Here is a 17,505-nt window from a genome sequence, read left to right on the forward strand (position 1 = left end):
AAGATCTTCAAAAAGAAAATTCAATGCAAATGTGGCATCACTAAAATAAGTGATGAAATAAAATTTAGTTTAACATAAATGGCAGTAGGTCTCCAGAGTAAAGATATACCCAGTGAAAGATGATGATACCCTGGCTCTTCAGTTTAATGTAAAATGACAAACCAGATATGACTTAATCAATTTTAATGACCAACAACTTTCACTTGTTGAAGTACATTTAGGGATAAGTAGTGGGTTTTTTGTTTATATCTTACCAACGAGTTTCATGCTTCTTAACATTTCAGTCACGCCAATTACTAAAATGAAAAAATATCTATAATTTTTAGTAACAGAGTTCAGTACTTAAAGGATTAAATATGAAACAGGATCTAGATCTACTGAATGCATTTCAGTTTCTAAGTAAAACTTGATTAAAAAGGAAAAAGTACTCATTAACAGAGCAGCATTTATTTAGGACTTAATCATATTTTGTCTTCTGAAAACTGGTTCACTAGAATCAGGGCTGATTGTGTGTAACTACTGTAAGGATTAATCGAAGGAAATAAAGAAGTCTAAAAGTGAAGGCAACCCAACCAGAGAGAGAGTAGAGTTCCTAAGAGTAAAGGAAAAGGAAATGAAGGCAGATAGTGAAATGAATAGTTTTGTGTGTGTCTGTGTGTGTTTTACTAGAGTAAGCACATTCTCTTGCTATAAAAGATGCAAAGGAATAGTCATTAAGACATCAAAAAACCAAAGTCAATCACTAAGAAAGCTAAAAGAGTAGTGAGGCAATGACCAGCATGGTAAGAAGATGAAAAACTGAGAAAATGTTTCACAACACCTCAAAGATATACTTAGCCTATGTATACCCCCTTTTATTAATTATTTGGAATTCTAATTAATGATTAGAACTAGAATTACTCTAATCTAATGATGATTAGATTAGAGTAGAATTATTTGGAATTCTAATTAATGTTACTAGGTATTGTCAATTTTGAATAACCTGTCCCTTGTAAAAATAATAGTTAAAACAAAGAATCATCTGCATATCTAAACCGTAAACCTACAATGAAACCCTGAGGAATGTAAAAGAAAAATATTTTAAAGGATACAGTCATCTTGTGTATTGTATTTATTTTTATCAACTTGTAAAACACTTTGGCTCTTCTAAAGCTCAAAATAATGATAAGGTAATATATCTTGGAAATTACCATATAATATGCTCAAATAAATATCAAATGTTAAAATTAAGGTTTTAAAGCATCAGGAAATATTTCAACTTCAGTAAATGGTCTATTAAAAGGCTATGTATATGACAAAGAAAGATAAAAAATGGTGCTCAGAAAAGACAGAAAACACCACCACTACATATGAAGAATCCTTGCCAAGACAGTTAACTTAAATCTGAACAAGTCTCTTAGATTAGTAAATTCCCTATGGGGGCAATTTTTGCCCCTGGGGGACATTTGGCAACGTTGGTAGACGTTTTTGGTTGTCACAACTGGGTAAGTGGGGAAGGTGCTCACTGGCATGACACTAGAGACACTAAACATCACCTACAATGTATCTTGTATCATTCTCCATAACAAAAAATTATCTAGCAAAAAAAAAAAAAAATAGCAAGTGGAGACTGAGAAACTCTTCTCTAGATCTAACAGGAAATAGAGGGGTCAGAGAAACATGCTAAATTAAGAACTTCATGGGAATGCCATGAACAAAATCTGGAACTTGGGAAACTTTATGGGACAAATGACCCAAATTCTTTAATAAATTACCAGGGAGAAAAACAGGACAGGGGGATCAACAGAGTAAAAGAGACTTAAAAATTGTGTCTAAAGGGAATAAGTAGACTAGAACAAAACCACTTTTTAAGAAAGGTTATACAACTGGGAAAATTTTTAACAATGACCAGACAGCTTAATTAGATACTGTTAATTTTTTTCAGATGTCATTATGTATTGTGGTTATATATATATATAAAGAGACATAAGATTTTTATAGAATAAATGATTTCTGGAATTTGCTCCAGAATAATCCAACTGAACATTTTGATGAAAACCAAATACCTTTATCAGTCATTTGGAAAAAATCTATCAAAATAATGGCACTAATAAAACTACTGGATTCTTGAATTACAAAAAATATACATTTACAGTTTAGGTAAAGCATTAAAACCTAACTTTTATTTATTTGTTTTTTTAAAAAACACTTTTTTCTTTTAACATTTATTTATTATTGAGAAACAGAGAGAGACAGAGCATGAGCAGGGGAGGAGCAGAAAGAAGGAGAGACACACAATCTAAAGGAGGCTCCAGGCTCTGAGCTGTCAGCACAGAATCTGATGTGGGGCTCAAACCCACAACCTGTGATCATGACCTGAGACAAAGTTGGACGCCCAACCAACTGAGCCACCCAGGTGCCCCTAAAAGCTAAGTTTTTAAAAAGTAATGTTTTGCTAAATTATTATCATACATTCAATTAAAGTGTGTCAAAACTGGAGATCAAGGCTCTATAATAAAGTTCAGAGAAAGAGATCATCTCTCTTCTCTCAGAAAATGACCTCTCTTTCCTTCCCACTGGAAAAATAAGATCCTAACTGCATACCTCTGCAGAAATTCAAAGACAGAGTGATCACACTGGAAACCTCCTCTGCAAAGATTCTTCCAGAAAACCACAGTCAATGAAGTCATCTGAGCAGCAGAATTCACCCTGGTGACTATTTGTTCCTACTCTGTTCTTCCTGAATACAATGGTATGGTTGTTCACTAGGTCTCTAAGTTAAACTATTCTAAAGTGAAGAGGATTTTCCAATCTGCTGTTTCTGTTAATGCCCAAAACAGGCTAACATGAACTATGAATACTAGGAAATTAACTTAGTTGCTATTACTACCCATTTTTTAGATTAATGCACAGGACTTGAAGACACTGATGTTCTTTTCTGTCACAAAATTATGCATAAGATTTAAATGTCTCCAGGGGCGTCTGGGTGGCTTAGTCGGTTAAGCGTCCGACTTTCGCTTAGGTCATGATCTCACGGTTCGTGGGTTCGAGCCCCGCATTGAGCACTGTGCTGACAGCTAGCTCAGAGCCTGGAGCCTGTTTCACAGTCTGTGACTCCCTCTCTCTCTGACCCTCCCCTGCTCAAGCTGTCTCTCTCTCTCTCCTAGAAATAAATAAAACATTAAAAATTAAAAAAAAAAAAATAACTAATAAAAGTTTATACTGTTAAAGCCACTGTGTTTTTTCCCTAACTTTGTCCCATTTTCCTCTTTCAACTCTTCAGTGGTATCTACTATTCTAAATTTTATGATTACCATTCAATGAAAAAATTTTTAAGTTTATTTATTTATTTGTGAGAGAGAGAGAGAGCAAGAGAGCATGTGTGCACATGCAAGCGGGGCGGGGGGGGGGGGGAGACAGAGAGAGAAAATCCCAAGCAGAATCCTTGCTATCAGTGCAGAACCCCCTGCAGGGCTTGATCCCATGGGGCTCAATCCCATGAACCATTACATCATGATCAGAGCTGAACTCAAAAGTCAATGCTTAACCAACTTAGCCACCCAGGCATCCCACCATGTATATTTTTTAAGTGATCTGGTTATTTTTAAAACTTTTATATGAATGGTGTGTGTGAAGTACATTGACTTCCCTTGATTGCACAGGAACCAAACTCTCAGCTACCAACACTGAGTATGGAGACTGAAAGACCCATATCTTTAATCTTACTCATCACTTGACTCTGATTCCATTTCAGGTTCACAGACAAGTTTCTTTTTTTTTTTTTTAACATGAGTTAAACTTTTGAGTTTCTGTTTTTTGTATCTGTCACTTCTAATGGAGTAGAGGAGGTACAAAGTATAAATTTACATGATTATGTTATTCAGAAGTACCCCCTACTCGATTGTTAAAAGCAAATATAAACCTTAGACTAGAATGAAAGCACATTCCAAAGACAACAGCTAAATATACTGCTAAAAATACTCTAATGATTTGTTCAAGTACATTGGTCCCCATTTTGTGTGAAGGGAGAGGAAGCACTGGTGAACAGTATGAGAAGACTGATCCTAGAATATCTGACTTACACTTTCTAGCACTATCCTCCTTCACAATCAAAATTCAAAAGGTTAGTGAAAAGGCAAAAACAAATTTCAAGAACTGTGATTTAGCAACTTTCTTAGGGATCTAAAGAAGAATTAAAAACTACATTATAGAGGGGTACATAGGTGGCTTAGTCAGTTAAGCATCCAACTCTCCATCTAAACACGGGTCTTGATCTCAGGGTCATGAGTTAAAAACAAAACAAAACAAACAAACATACAAAACTACAAAAACAGAAAAAAATTAATAAATAACCTATACCCTGAATTAGACACTCCCTGTCCTCCACATATAACAATAAACTTACACATTCACAGATTGGGGTTCTTGTATGTAAAATATATGTCAAAAGAAGGGGCACCTGGGTGGCTCAGTCGGTTGGGTGTCCGACTTCGGCTTAGGTCATGATCTCACAGCACATAAGTTCAGGCCCTGTGTCAGGCTCTGTGCTGACAACTCAGAGCCTGGAGCCTGCTTTGGATTCTGTCTCTCTCTCTCTCTCTCTCTCTCTCTCTCTCTCTCTGCCTGCTCCCCTCCCCACTCATGCTCTGTCTCTCTCTCTCTCAAAAATAAATAAACATTTAAAAATTTTAAACAAACATAAATAAAGAAAATATATGTCAAAAGGAAAAATTCACTCAATACTTACCTCATTCTATATACTAAATAAATATATCAAAGATCTAAATATAAGATCCACATGAGAGTATATCTTAGTGACACAGATGTGGCAACAGATTCTTCGATCTGACGTCAAAAGCATGAATAACAAAGGGAGCCTGGGTGGCTCAGTCGGTTAAGCATCCAACTTTGGCTCAGGTCATGATCTCACGGTCCGTGGGTTTGAACCCCGCATCAGGCTCTGTGCTGACAGCTCAGAGACTGGAGCCTGTTTTAGATTCTGTGTCTCCCTCTCTTTCTCTCTCTGCCCTTCCCCAGCTCGTGCTCTCTGTCTCAAAAATAAATAAAAACGTTAAAAAAAATTTTTTAAAGCATGAGTAACAAAAGAAAAACTAGACAAACTGGAAAGAAGCAAAGTTGTGTTTCTGTATTTTCATCTTTCATCTTAATAGAAAGGCTGTTATAAACCTTATGATACAAAAGGAATTAATCTCCTTGGCTCAAAGAGTTTATATAAAGAGGAAACAAAAACTTTGCACCAAATCCAGCATATAAAATAACTGAGGCCATTCCATGGCCAATACTTCTCCAATCCTAAATTCTTCATTTCTCTTATCTGTCACTAACCTCCTCCAACTTCACCTCCCTCAGTCTTTATTTACTCGCCCATTAAAGGTCCACATTTTTCCATTTGATTGGATCCTTGAACAGAAAGAGAACATTAATAGAAAAACTGGTGAAATACAAATAAAATCTGTAATTTATTTAGTACCAATGTACCAATGTTAGTTTCTTATTTTTACAAATACACCATGGTGATACAAAATGTTAACAGAGAAAACTGGATGAAGAGAATAAAGGAACTCATTCTATCTTTCCAACTTCTGTGTAAATCTAAAATTATTTTAAAAATAAAGTTAATTCATAACCTTCACTCCTCTCTCCAAAATCATACCTATTTCATAGGGTTGGCAAGAGGACTGAATGAGTCAATGCATAGAATAGTGCCTGGAGTATGATAAGGATATAATAAATAATAGCTGTTACTATTCTTATATTAAACACTAATAAATATTTGTTAAATGGATGAAAATTAAAACATGATAATACACCAACAAGAGCTAACTTCATACTTGTTATACTGCTTTATTCCCCATTATTTTCCAGCAAAAATAAACTGTGACATATACTTACTTAAAAAAATGTTTATTTTTGAAAGAGAGAGAAAGTGGGGAAGGGGCTGAGAAAGAGGGGAACAGAAGATCTGAAGCAAGCTCTGTGCTGACAGCAGAGAGCCTGATGCAGGGCTCAAACTCACAAACCATGAGATCATGACCTGGGCCAAAGTCAGGCGTTTAACCAACTCAGCCACCCAAGCATCCCTCCCCCACCTTTTTATTAAAGAGAAGTAATGGTGTACCAGTCAGTGACTGAGTCATAGAAGGCACTATGACTTCCTACTTGCTTTTTCTTTCTTGGGTCACTCACTATGGAAGAAACCAGTTTCTGTGTCACTCTATGGCCAACAACCAGAAAAGTAACTGAGGACTCATGAGTGACCCTGGATACAGATTCTATAGCCCCAGTCAATCCCTGGAATGGCTACAACTCTGGCCAATATCCAATGCAATTCAATAGGAACTGTGAGCTAGAATCACTTAGCTAAGCTCCTCCCAAATCCCTATTCCACCTCCTACATGAGATAATAAATGTTAGTTTTAAGACCCTACTTTTAGCGGTCTAAAATTAGCTACTGCTATGGAGCAGTGGATAACTAATATATGGATTTTCTCCCTTATTAATTCATTCCAAACTTTATCTAATACCTATTTTAATATTTTGACACTTTAAGGGATACTAATATTAATAATAAATTGTAGGCTTCTTGAAGGTATAAACAAATAAGACAATGTAATGGACATAAAATTGGTTTTGTTTATCCAGTATGCCTAATTCCTTTGTGAATCTACTTACTCACTTATTCTGTGTAGTATCAGCTGTCAATCTACACCTTACTTTAACCTTGTCAAAGAGCTGGACAAATACTACAAGCTTAAATTACCCTAATTCCTATGAAGAGTGACTTCTCCATGGGTAGCCATGTGACCTAAGCAGGAAAAATAAGAATCAGTCTTTAATTAATACATTCATATTGGGAAGGGAGAAGCATCTCTTTCCCCACTGGTAATGCTAAGCTGAAAAGATGGGTCTGGGCCTGATAACCATCATGTTACCTTCATGATGTTTATAGAATAAGATGAACAAAGCCAAGAGATATCTAAGCCAGGAACCATATTTGGGCTTCCTAAGTATATAACCTACATAACTGATATTTTTTTCTTAATTAATTTAGACAATAATATACTTGCTTTGCTTTTTCTTTAAAAAATTTTTAAATGTTTATCTTTGAAGGAGGGAGAGAGAGAAAGAGAGAGAGAGAGAACAGATTGACAGACAGAATCCAAAGCAGGCTCCAGGCTTTGAGTTGTCAGCACAAAGCCCATCACAGGGCTCAAACTCACAAACTGTGAGATCATGACCTTTACTGAAGTCAGACACTTAACGGAGAGAGCCACCCAAGTGCCCCATGTTTTTTCTTGTAAACTTATATTGTTTCAAATGCTAAAGTAAAATTCAAAATATCCTGAGAATTCAGATTATCAGAGCCAGTTGACATAAGTAGAGAGGAATTCATGACAGAGGTGTTTAGTACTATGGATTGTGAAGAAAAGATTTTACTACATGAAAATGCGGAGTGTATAAAGAATATTCCAAACAGCAACAAGAAAAGATACACATATATGGAAAATAGAGTTCTGCTTGGCTGGACTATAGAATATATATAGGTGATTGGGCATAGAAGCCTTAAATTATATTCTTAGAAGACAAGGCTGTTTTCTTTAGACTAACAGAGTGTATGAAGGGGAGGTATCACAGGATGACCGATCAAACTCATTTTGTGTTTGGATGTGACCACTCATTTAGCTATGTACTCAGTAGCTTTATCATCATAATTCAGTTCATGCTTCTCTATTGTATCCACAAGACTATTAAATGACTTATTAAAATTCAGTTATACTTCCTTTGTTATTGACTTCCTCTAATCTACTTATGTTAATAACCCTGGCAATAAAAAGAAAGATGAACTTATTTGGCAGTTAATCTGAGCTGGTTCCTAGTGACTACCACTCATCATTTATTGCTACCTGCATCTTGAGTGATACTGCTAAGCTCTCTTTTAATTAATTACAAAGTTTATAAAAATGAGAAACCTGAAACTTAGCTTCCAAGTTCAAGAGTCCCACTTTCTCTATTCCCAATTGAGAAATAATTTTTAAAAATCCACACAAAAGTGCTAAAAATGGCCTTATATCATATATAAAAATTTAACTAAAAATGGATCAAAAACTTAAATACAAGAGAGCTAAAACATAGGGGGAAAAGTTTCACGACACTGGATTTGGTTTTCTTAGATATGACAACAAAAGCATGGGAAACAAAAGAAAAATAGATAAATTGGACTACATTAAAATTAAAAACTTTTGTGCATCAGGGGCACCTGGGTAACTTAGTTGAGCATCGACTCTTGATTTTGGCTCAGGTCATGGTCTCATGGGTTTGCGGGATCCAGCCCTGCATCAGGCTCTGTGCTGTCCATGCAGAGCCCTCTTGGGATTCTCTCTCTCCTTCTCTCTCTCTGCACTTCCCCCACTCATTCTCTCTCTCTCTCTCTCTCTCTCTCAAAAATAAACATTTTTAAAAATTTGTGCATCAAATGATTTTATCTAAAAAGTGAAAAGGAAACCAACTGAATGTGAGGGAATATTTGCAAATCATTTATCTGTAAGGGACTGGTACCCAGAGTATATATAAGGAACTCCTACAACTCGATAATAACACCAAAAGCAACAACAACAACAACAGGTTAAAAAATGGGCAAAGGCGGGGAGCGGCCGCCGTCACGCAACGCACATTCGGGGGGAACCTGGTGCTAAACCATTCGTAGACGACCTGCTTCTGGGTCAGGGTTTCCTACATAGCAGGGCAGCTCCCTCTCTACAATCTATTGAAAGTCAGCCCTTGACTTTCAAGGGTTTGTAAAAATAAAATAAATAAATAAAAAGAAGAAAGAAAAAAATAATGAAGAAAATAAAAAAATAATAAAATAAGATAAAATAAATGAGCAAAGGATTTGAAAAGATACTTCTCCAAAGAAAATTTACAAATGGCAGATAAGCATATGAAAAGATACCTAACACCACTAATCATTAGGGAATTAAAACCACAATACCACTTCACACCCATTTGGATGGCAATTTATTAAAAGAAGGAAGGAAGGAAGGATTGACAAGGATGTGCAAAGTCTGGAATACACATACATTGCTGGAAAGAATGTAAAATGGTGCAGCTACTGTAGAAAACAGTTTGGTAGTTCCTCAAAAACATCAACATAGAATTACCATATGATCCAGCAATTCAACTACTAGGTATACACCCAAAAGAATTAAGAGCAGGGATTCAAATAGATTTTTGTACATCCATGTCCACAGCAACATTATTCACAATAACCAAAAGGTGAAAAGAACTCAAATATCCATCACTATATTAATGGATAAATAAAATCTGGTATATACATACAATGGAACAGCCTTTAAAAGAAATGAAATTCTGATACGTGTTACAACAGAGATGAATCTTAAAATATTATACTAAGCAAAATAAGCCAAAGGGCAAATATTCTATGATTCCACTTATATGACGTACCTATAACAGAGAAATTTATAGACACAGAAAGTAAAAAGAGGCTACTAAGGGCCAGAGAGAGGTAGGAATGGGGAATTACTGTTTAATGGATGTAGAAAAAGTTCTGGAAATAGAGAGTGGTGATGGTTACACAACATTGTGAATGTGCTTAGTACCACTGAACTCTACACTTAAAAGTGGTTAAATGATCAATTTTATGTTATGTATATTTTGTACAGTAAAAAACAAGAGCTAAGAATGAGTTTGGGCCAGAGGCCTTCTACACTCATGTTGGCAGTAGAGCAGTGGCATACATGGAATGAAGCCCACAGCCAAGCAGCCAGAATACAAAACCTAGAAAAACACAAGCAGTTTCAGTGCTGAGCAAGATACACTGTCACTCTGAGCTTAGCACAAAGAACTTACATCTAAAATTATTTCCAAGTCCTATTAAAGCTTGGTTTCCTGGCTTCCTTTCAAGCACTCCATCTGTCTCCAAGAATAGAACCAAAAATTCTGAACAGCAACAATCTGAAAGAAGTCCAACACCAGGGGCCAGCTGTAGGTAGGCAACTAGTCAGAAGCTGAGGACTTCAGCAGTGGCAAAGCCCCATTCTCACAGGGTCAATGAGTTTACAAAGACAAACAACTCAAATCTCTCTCTCCCTCTTTAAATCGTTTTATTGAAGTATAATATACACAGAAAAGGACACATCTTAAGAGACAATGGTTTCTTTCAAAGTCTGTTAGGAAAAGTTTAAGTTAAGGAAACCCACATGCATCTCTTTATAAATTTGTAGTTTAAAAATAAAATTACTTTAGCACAAGCAGCATTTTCTCAGCAGCCAAACGTTAAACAATTTCTTTTACTTTTTCCCTAAGTGGAAGGTCTCATTATAGCCATCAAAAAACTCAAGTTGTATATTGGATGGTCAACTTGGCAGTAAGACCGTTAAACTAAAATCATCAATTTATACTAACATATTTATACAAAAAACCCAAAGAGTGATCTCTAATTCCTCTAATTCTTTCCTTTTCTATATGCCTTCTAACTCATCTCAAAGCATCTCATCTGCATTCAAAACATTTCTTCTGTCTGCTCACTTCTTTCCACCTTGACTGCTAAAATTATCTTCATCTTCCCTGCTAATATCACCTGATCTGGACCACGACAACACCTCCAAGTGTTCTGGCTTCTTTTTTTTTTCTTTGGCACAATACTGATTTTTATTAGTTATCCCTGGGCTTGACAAATTTTGAAACATGTTACAATAAAATTTAAAAAGGAAGAGAACTATCAGCATTGTGGAGTAGAGGTAGAAATGTGGCATAGAGATTGTCAGAAGACTATATAATTCCATATGGAAGTACAGTATGAATTTTGGCTCGGTTCATTCTGGATGAATGTTAGCCTTGTTAACACAATGAAGGATGGAGTTTTCTGGTTTTCGTTTTATTTTCTTCTCTGAGATCTCATTTTACCTAAATACTATCACACAGAGATTTGGAAGCAAAAATAAAGAATTGCTTTTAACGTGCAAAAAATCAATTCCAATCTTAGTGATTTTTTTTTTTTTTTTTTTTTGGCAAGGCGATTTGGGATCATGGCTTCACTCTGGAATGTACTATAATCAATCCTTCACATATGAATCAAAGTGATCCTACAAGAACATAAATCACACTGCATCATTCCTTTGTTTGACACCTTCCAATGGTATCCTATTATAATTTGACACCTTCCAATGGTATCCTATTATAATTAGAATAAAAATAAAAATTGAAATTTCTTACCAAAACCAACTTCTAGTGCCTTAGCTGCTCCCTCTCTATTTCGTGCTCCTAAATCAGCCTGCCTCCTTAGAAAAGCCTTTCCTCACTCAAGCTAAAACAGTAGCCCCTTACTTTGAAGTAGGAGAGAGAAAAAGAGAGGATATAAACTGGAAGAACAGAGGTGCCACTGACTGAGATGTGGAAAATGAAAGAGGAATAGGTTTGGGAGGCATATGAGAAACTTAGTTTGGGGTGTATTCAATTTTTTTTTAATTTTTTAACATTTTTTTTTTGAGAGACAGAGAGAGATAAAGCATGAGCAGGGAAGGGACAGAGAGAGAGAGGGAGTCACAGATTCCAACACAGGCTCTAGGCCCTGAGTAGCCAGCATAGAGCCCAACATGGGGCTCGAACTCCCAAACCACGAGATCATGACCTGAGCCAAAGTTGGATACTTAACCGACTTGGCCACCCAGACACCTCTCAATTTTTTGATACCCTTTTCACATTTAGGTAGAATTCTCAAGTAGGTCACAAATATATACCTAGAATTTAGGCAAGGAATCCAATTTGAAGATATAATTTAGGAATTGTTAGCATCAGATGGTATTTAAGTCTATGAAAATGGGTAAGATCAAGTGGAAATGTGTTGCAGATAGAAAAGAGAACCAAGGACTTGAGGCCAGGGACACTCCAACTTTTACATGTTGGGAAAATGAAATGGAATCAGCAAAAGATATCTAAAAAGGGGGAAGAAAAGAGCAGACTAGGGAGCTAGGAGGAAAATCAGGCAAACGTTAGTATTCTGGAAGAACAGTGTTTTAAAGAGAATTCAAATATGTCAAATGTTGCTCATGAGTCAAGTAACTGAAATCTCAAAAGGCTGTTACTTAAATCAAAATAAATGCAAAACATTATATAAATATTTAAACAAAGACTGGGCTAAGAAAAACCAAGTACTAGATTAAGAGTGGAACAAACTAATATTTAACACATCAAAAATATGAAATACTACTTGCTATTACACAATAAATGCAATATATAAAATATACTCAAAATGTCTACTTTTCAACTGGTGAATTATCAACTACTGAGTAATTCTGATTTTAATCCTTCATAACTAGATAACAACTTTAAACTTATATTTTCCCCCCATTCACTATTGCATATTCTCTGTTATGTAATATCCATTCTAATTAGTAATGTTAAACATTTTTTTAGCATCTTTTTTTTTCTTTTTTGGTAAATATTTCCTTCTGTCCCAGGCATTGTTTATAAACAGCCAATTCAAAATTTAAATATTAGTCAAAATTTAAATATTAAGTTTTGGATCTCCACGTTTGCTTTTTTAGCAAGTATGAACAGTGTGTTTCACAATAGCTTTGAAGGGAGACAAGATTTCTTACTCTTTTTCTTTTCTGTGTAGTTATAGACTTTAGGTATTGTCTTCTATAAATTATATATTGGGACTATAAATTTAGGACCTCAACTTTAGAACACGAACTTTCATGTTTATTTTATTTATTTTTGAGAGACAGAGAGACCAACAGAGCATGAGCAGGGAAGGGGCAGAGAGAGAGACAGAATCCAAAGCAGGCTCCAGGTTCTGAGCTGTTAGCACAGAGCCTGACACAGGACTCAAAACCATGAGTGGTGAGATCATGACCTGAGCTGAAGTTGGATGCTTAACTGACTAGCTACCCAGGCACCCCTAGAACACAAACTATTAAGAAACACATCTTAGAGCTATAAAAAAGGGTTGGTCCATTCAGAACTAAAGTTTAAATAAACTTCATGTTCTAAACCGGGTATCAAGTATCAAACAAAACATTTTGAAAACCGCATTCTAAACTGATTCAATTATCCCCAAACTGTTAAATTTCGTCAGTCCCTACTGACAAAGGGGTTTATTAAGTTAGCCTCACTAATTTCTCTGGAAGCTTTCCTTTATTACATTGCTGAAAGTGAAAATCAAGCTTACAAGAATTATCAGAAATAGGCCAACCATTACAGCTTATATAACCAAATGAGACAGATAAACTCCCCTTGGTAGCTATTTGGAGTAAAGCAACATGATCTTAAAATGGTGACTGAGCATTGATAACATACAATGGCATTTTATTCATTCTGTCTATCCTATCTTTGTATTTCTTAAATTCTTCCATGTATTTATATACACACACATAAAATGTCTATGTAAGAGAGAAAGAGAGTGCCAGAGAGGGAACGTGTGTTTTAGACTTGGCTTCTTCTCCTCTGACACAAAGCAGGGAGTTCTGGGGGGTATGCTCAAGCTTGTGAAGCTACAGTAGTACATAACAGAGCTCAGCAGAAATTGGCTATTAGTGGCTCAAGCTTGAGGTAGACAATGGCAGAACTGGGTGAGGAGAACGAAGTGGAGTCGTAGCGCCTGGTGGCAGCTGAATAGAAGGCACATGTGGTTCACCACACAGGTGCATCCCTTTGTGGAGCTATGCTGGGAGGAATAAATGTGCGGAGAAGCCAGGGAATCGCCTAGACACTGGCACTGAAAACCGTCTCTACTGTGTGGACTGCTTCATTGACACTACTCTTGCTATCACCAGTCATTTTGCCCAGACTGTACAGAAAGGAGAGCAGTAGGCCATCCCGTGGGAGAATGACAGAAGCAGCAAAGGTCTTGTTATTAAGAAGATTGAAAGGCCAGAGCCATAAGTTGTCAGCCATTATCAGGTCAACTTGAGGCTGTTACCAAGCCTGTTGGTTCTAAAAAATAACTGATCAAATGTTCGGAAAGTGAAATGTATTCATTTGGAATTCAGAAATGCCATGTTGTATCACAACAATTATTTAATAAATGTGAATCCTCCAAAAAAAAAAAAAAACCTGATTGTTAATCATAGGTTTTAGCAGATTCTTACTCCTTATTAGCCAGAATTACACAAGATAATCAGTGCATTTAGTTTTAGAAGGAATCGTGGAAATTAAATATAAGTGAGTACTTCGAGATTAGATGTTTCCTATCCTTCAGCCAAATGCTGGCTTTTTAATCCAGAGTCTAAACTATTTTCATTCTGTCAATCAAAGTGAGAATATCTTTGTATATTCCTCTTATTCTAACTGCATATAAGTGACGGGACTGAACACATAATGAGTTGGTTAGAAAAAAAAAAATCAGGGGCACCTGGGTAGTTCAGTCGGTAAAGCATCCGACTTTGGCTCAAGTCATGATCTCATGGCTCGTGGGTTCGAGCCCCGCATTGGGCTCTGTGCTGACAGCTAGCTCAGAGCCTGGAGCCTGTCTTCGGATTCTGTGACTCCCTCTCTCTCTGACTCTCCCCTGCTCATGCTGTCTCTTATCTCTCTCTCTCAAAAATAAATAAAACATTAAAAAATAAATAAATAAATGAGAAAGAAAAAAATCAGATCAGTCTAACGGCAGTCTATCCTCTTCCCTATGTCTGCTGAAAACACAAACAAAACTAGAGGACTGCTTGGTACACTAAAACCTAGTCTAGAAAAGGCAATAACATTAGCCGTTAAAAAAAGAGGAAATAAAGAAACAGAACTTTGTATTTCAAGTCTCTACAGACAGGGCACCCCAAAATGTATATGAAAGAACAATTTTTATTTGAACATTTATTACTAAATGTTTGAGCAATGAGGTTGTGGCTTAGTGCTTCCTCACAAAATGTCTTATTGGTCTTAAAAACAAGAAGTCACAAAAGAGGGCTGCCTGGCTGGCACAGTCAGAAGAGCATGTGATACTTGATCTCAGGGTTGTGAGTTTGAGCCCCATACTGGGTGTAGAGATTAATAAGAAAAATAAACAAACTTAAAAAACAAAAGTCACAAAAGAAAAATCAGTACATCTTCATAAAATACCAAAAATTTTTTCAGTATTTAAAAAAAATAACCATAAATGAGACTCCACTAAATATATAAATTATCCCCCTAAAAGTTACTATTTATAAAAATAAAACATTCTATGGTAATCTCTATTTAAGTTCCAGGAAAGAAAACAACATGGAGTTATATAAGTACATAAAAGAACAAAACTTTCCTAAAGATACATGCCAGATTCCAATAATCCTCAACGTTTGAGGACCTTAAGTGATTTATTACTAAATATGATAGGCTTTCAATCACACAAGTAAAGCATTTGATGTTCTTTCCTTTGCACATGAAATGTTCACCTCAAAATGTTCTGTGCACTGTTACCACTGAATTGATGTTTTATTCTTGCAAAATTTTTTATTTCTACTGAAGAACAATATTCACTATTAAGTAATTAGGTCACTAGTGCATATGCATTTTCTCTAGCTCTAAATATTTCCATAAATGTATATTGATTTAGTTACTTCTCTATTACTTTGGCTTCCTCATATCCCAAAAGTATTTTATACTGTATTGATTAAAAAACTCAATGTATATACATACGTGGCCGTGGATTGTCAAATGTACTTTTTGGGCCAAAGAGAGAAGTAATGTAGATAAACTGAGCAGGAGAAAGCAATTTAAATAGAGAAGGGAAGACAAAAAACCCACCACTATTGCATCTAGTTCCTGAATAGAGAGTCCCCAAGCACTCCAAAAACTATAGTAAATAGAAGTATGTTGACATATATTGAATCCCACTGTAAAAATTTGATACCAAGCTCTATTTACACTTCAAACCAGATTATTTGGCTACATTTAGTATGGTGGTTCTCTCAACTCTACATAAATACTGGAATCACAAGCTTTAAAGAATACTGATGCCCAGGTCCCATCCCCATTGATTCTTATTTAATTGATCTGAGCACTGTCCTAAGCATGCAAAATTTTAAAGCCCACAGGCAATTCTTATGTGCAGCCATTGTTGAGAACAACTAACTTAAAAATAACATAAGTTTAAGAGAGTAATTTAGTTATTTGAGGGTATACGAATACACATAAATATATGTGCACATACACACACACACAGAGTTCAAAAAAGTTGGTCATTCTTCTCAGAAGCAACCTCTTAGTATCCTAGAAGCATCAGTTCTCTCACAGTTCATTCAATATTTACATATGAAAATAACTTTGACTTTGCTGTCTACAGATGTTCTAAAAACTGGAAATTTGATATAGTGGATTACTTCATAAATAATAATCACTTAGAGGCTGACAGAAGAACTAACCAAGGATCCAGGTCTCACAAAAACATTTCCTATTGGACTGGGGCTGTATATTTTATTGCCAGTCTAGGTTATATTATTGTTTACTTCCTTCTTTACAACTTTTCTTGATTTAAGAATATATTTGCATTCAAAGCATTTTGCAGGTTAAAGAGAAATTTCAATCTTTTTCAGAGAGAGAGAGAGAGAGAGAGAGAGAGCAAGCAGTAGAGAGAGGGAAAGAGAATCTTAAGCAGGATCCACGCCCAGCACGGAGCTCAACATGGGGCTCAATATTACAGCCCTGAGATCATGACCTGACCTGAAATCAAGAGTCGGATGCTTAACTGACTGAGCCACCCAGGCGCTTCAATGGTGACCATTTTTTAAATAAAAAACTTTGAAGTGTAAGTAATATATAATATAGTGCACATTTAAAGTATACAATTTTATAAGTTTTGACATATGCATACACCCATGAAACTGCTGCCACAAATGGCATAACAAATATTTTTATCACTTTTAAAAGTTTTCACACACTCCTTTGTAATCTAACCATCCCTCCCTCTACTCTTAACCTAGGCATACACTTTCTGTCACGATTACTTTGCATTTTCTAGGATTTTTATATGCATGAAATCATACATTATGATAAAAAAAGTTTGTATCTGGCTTATTTCACACAGCAAATAACTTTGATATTCAACCATTTTGTTGTGTTTATCAAAAGTTCTTTCCTTTTTATTGCTGAGCAATATTCCTACCAATACTGTTGACTACCATATTGTATTACTAACTTGTGTTTTTGGCACAGAATATGGTGAGAAGCTAACAAAAGCTCCTAAATGTTGGTGTCAGTGGTTTTTTGAAAAAATCAATTTAGTGATTTTCATTTTACTACATTAGCTCTGTCTAAAACAAGTCATATATCTATCTCAGATACCTTCTCTAAAAATAGGGATATACTACCTCACCTGTGTAATGCACCTTAGATAAGTGCTCATGGACTCTCTGACTTCTAAGACCTGTTGATTATATTGTGGTAGGTAAACTTTATAGAAACAGCAATGTCCATTTATTTATATACTGTTTGTGGTTGCTTTTGAGCTACAACAACAAAGTTGGGTACTTATGACAGAAACCATATGGTTGTCAAGCATAAAATACCTGGCCA

At 35.6% G+C, this 17,505-nt stretch overlaps 1 protein-coding gene and 1 pseudogene across 1 annotated transcript in view; one reads left to right on the top strand and one right to left on the bottom strand.

Annotated features, from left to right (window-relative positions):
- The window catches only part of COMMD1 (copper metabolism domain containing 1), a 195,307-nt gene that overhangs the window by 81,627 nt on the left and 96,175 nt on the right, over positions 1 to 17,505 (bottom strand). The window lies entirely within an intron of this gene.
- LOC120237148 lies at positions 13,580 to 13,833 on the top strand (annotated as a pseudogene).

This window comes from Hyaena hyaena, unplaced genomic scaffold (assembly GCF_003009895.1).
Source record: "Hyaena hyaena isolate Hyena2069 unplaced genomic scaffold, ASM300989v1 scaffold_173, whole genome shotgun sequence".
Taxonomy (NCBI): Eukaryota; Metazoa; Chordata; class Mammalia; order Carnivora; family Hyaenidae; genus Hyaena; species Hyaena hyaena.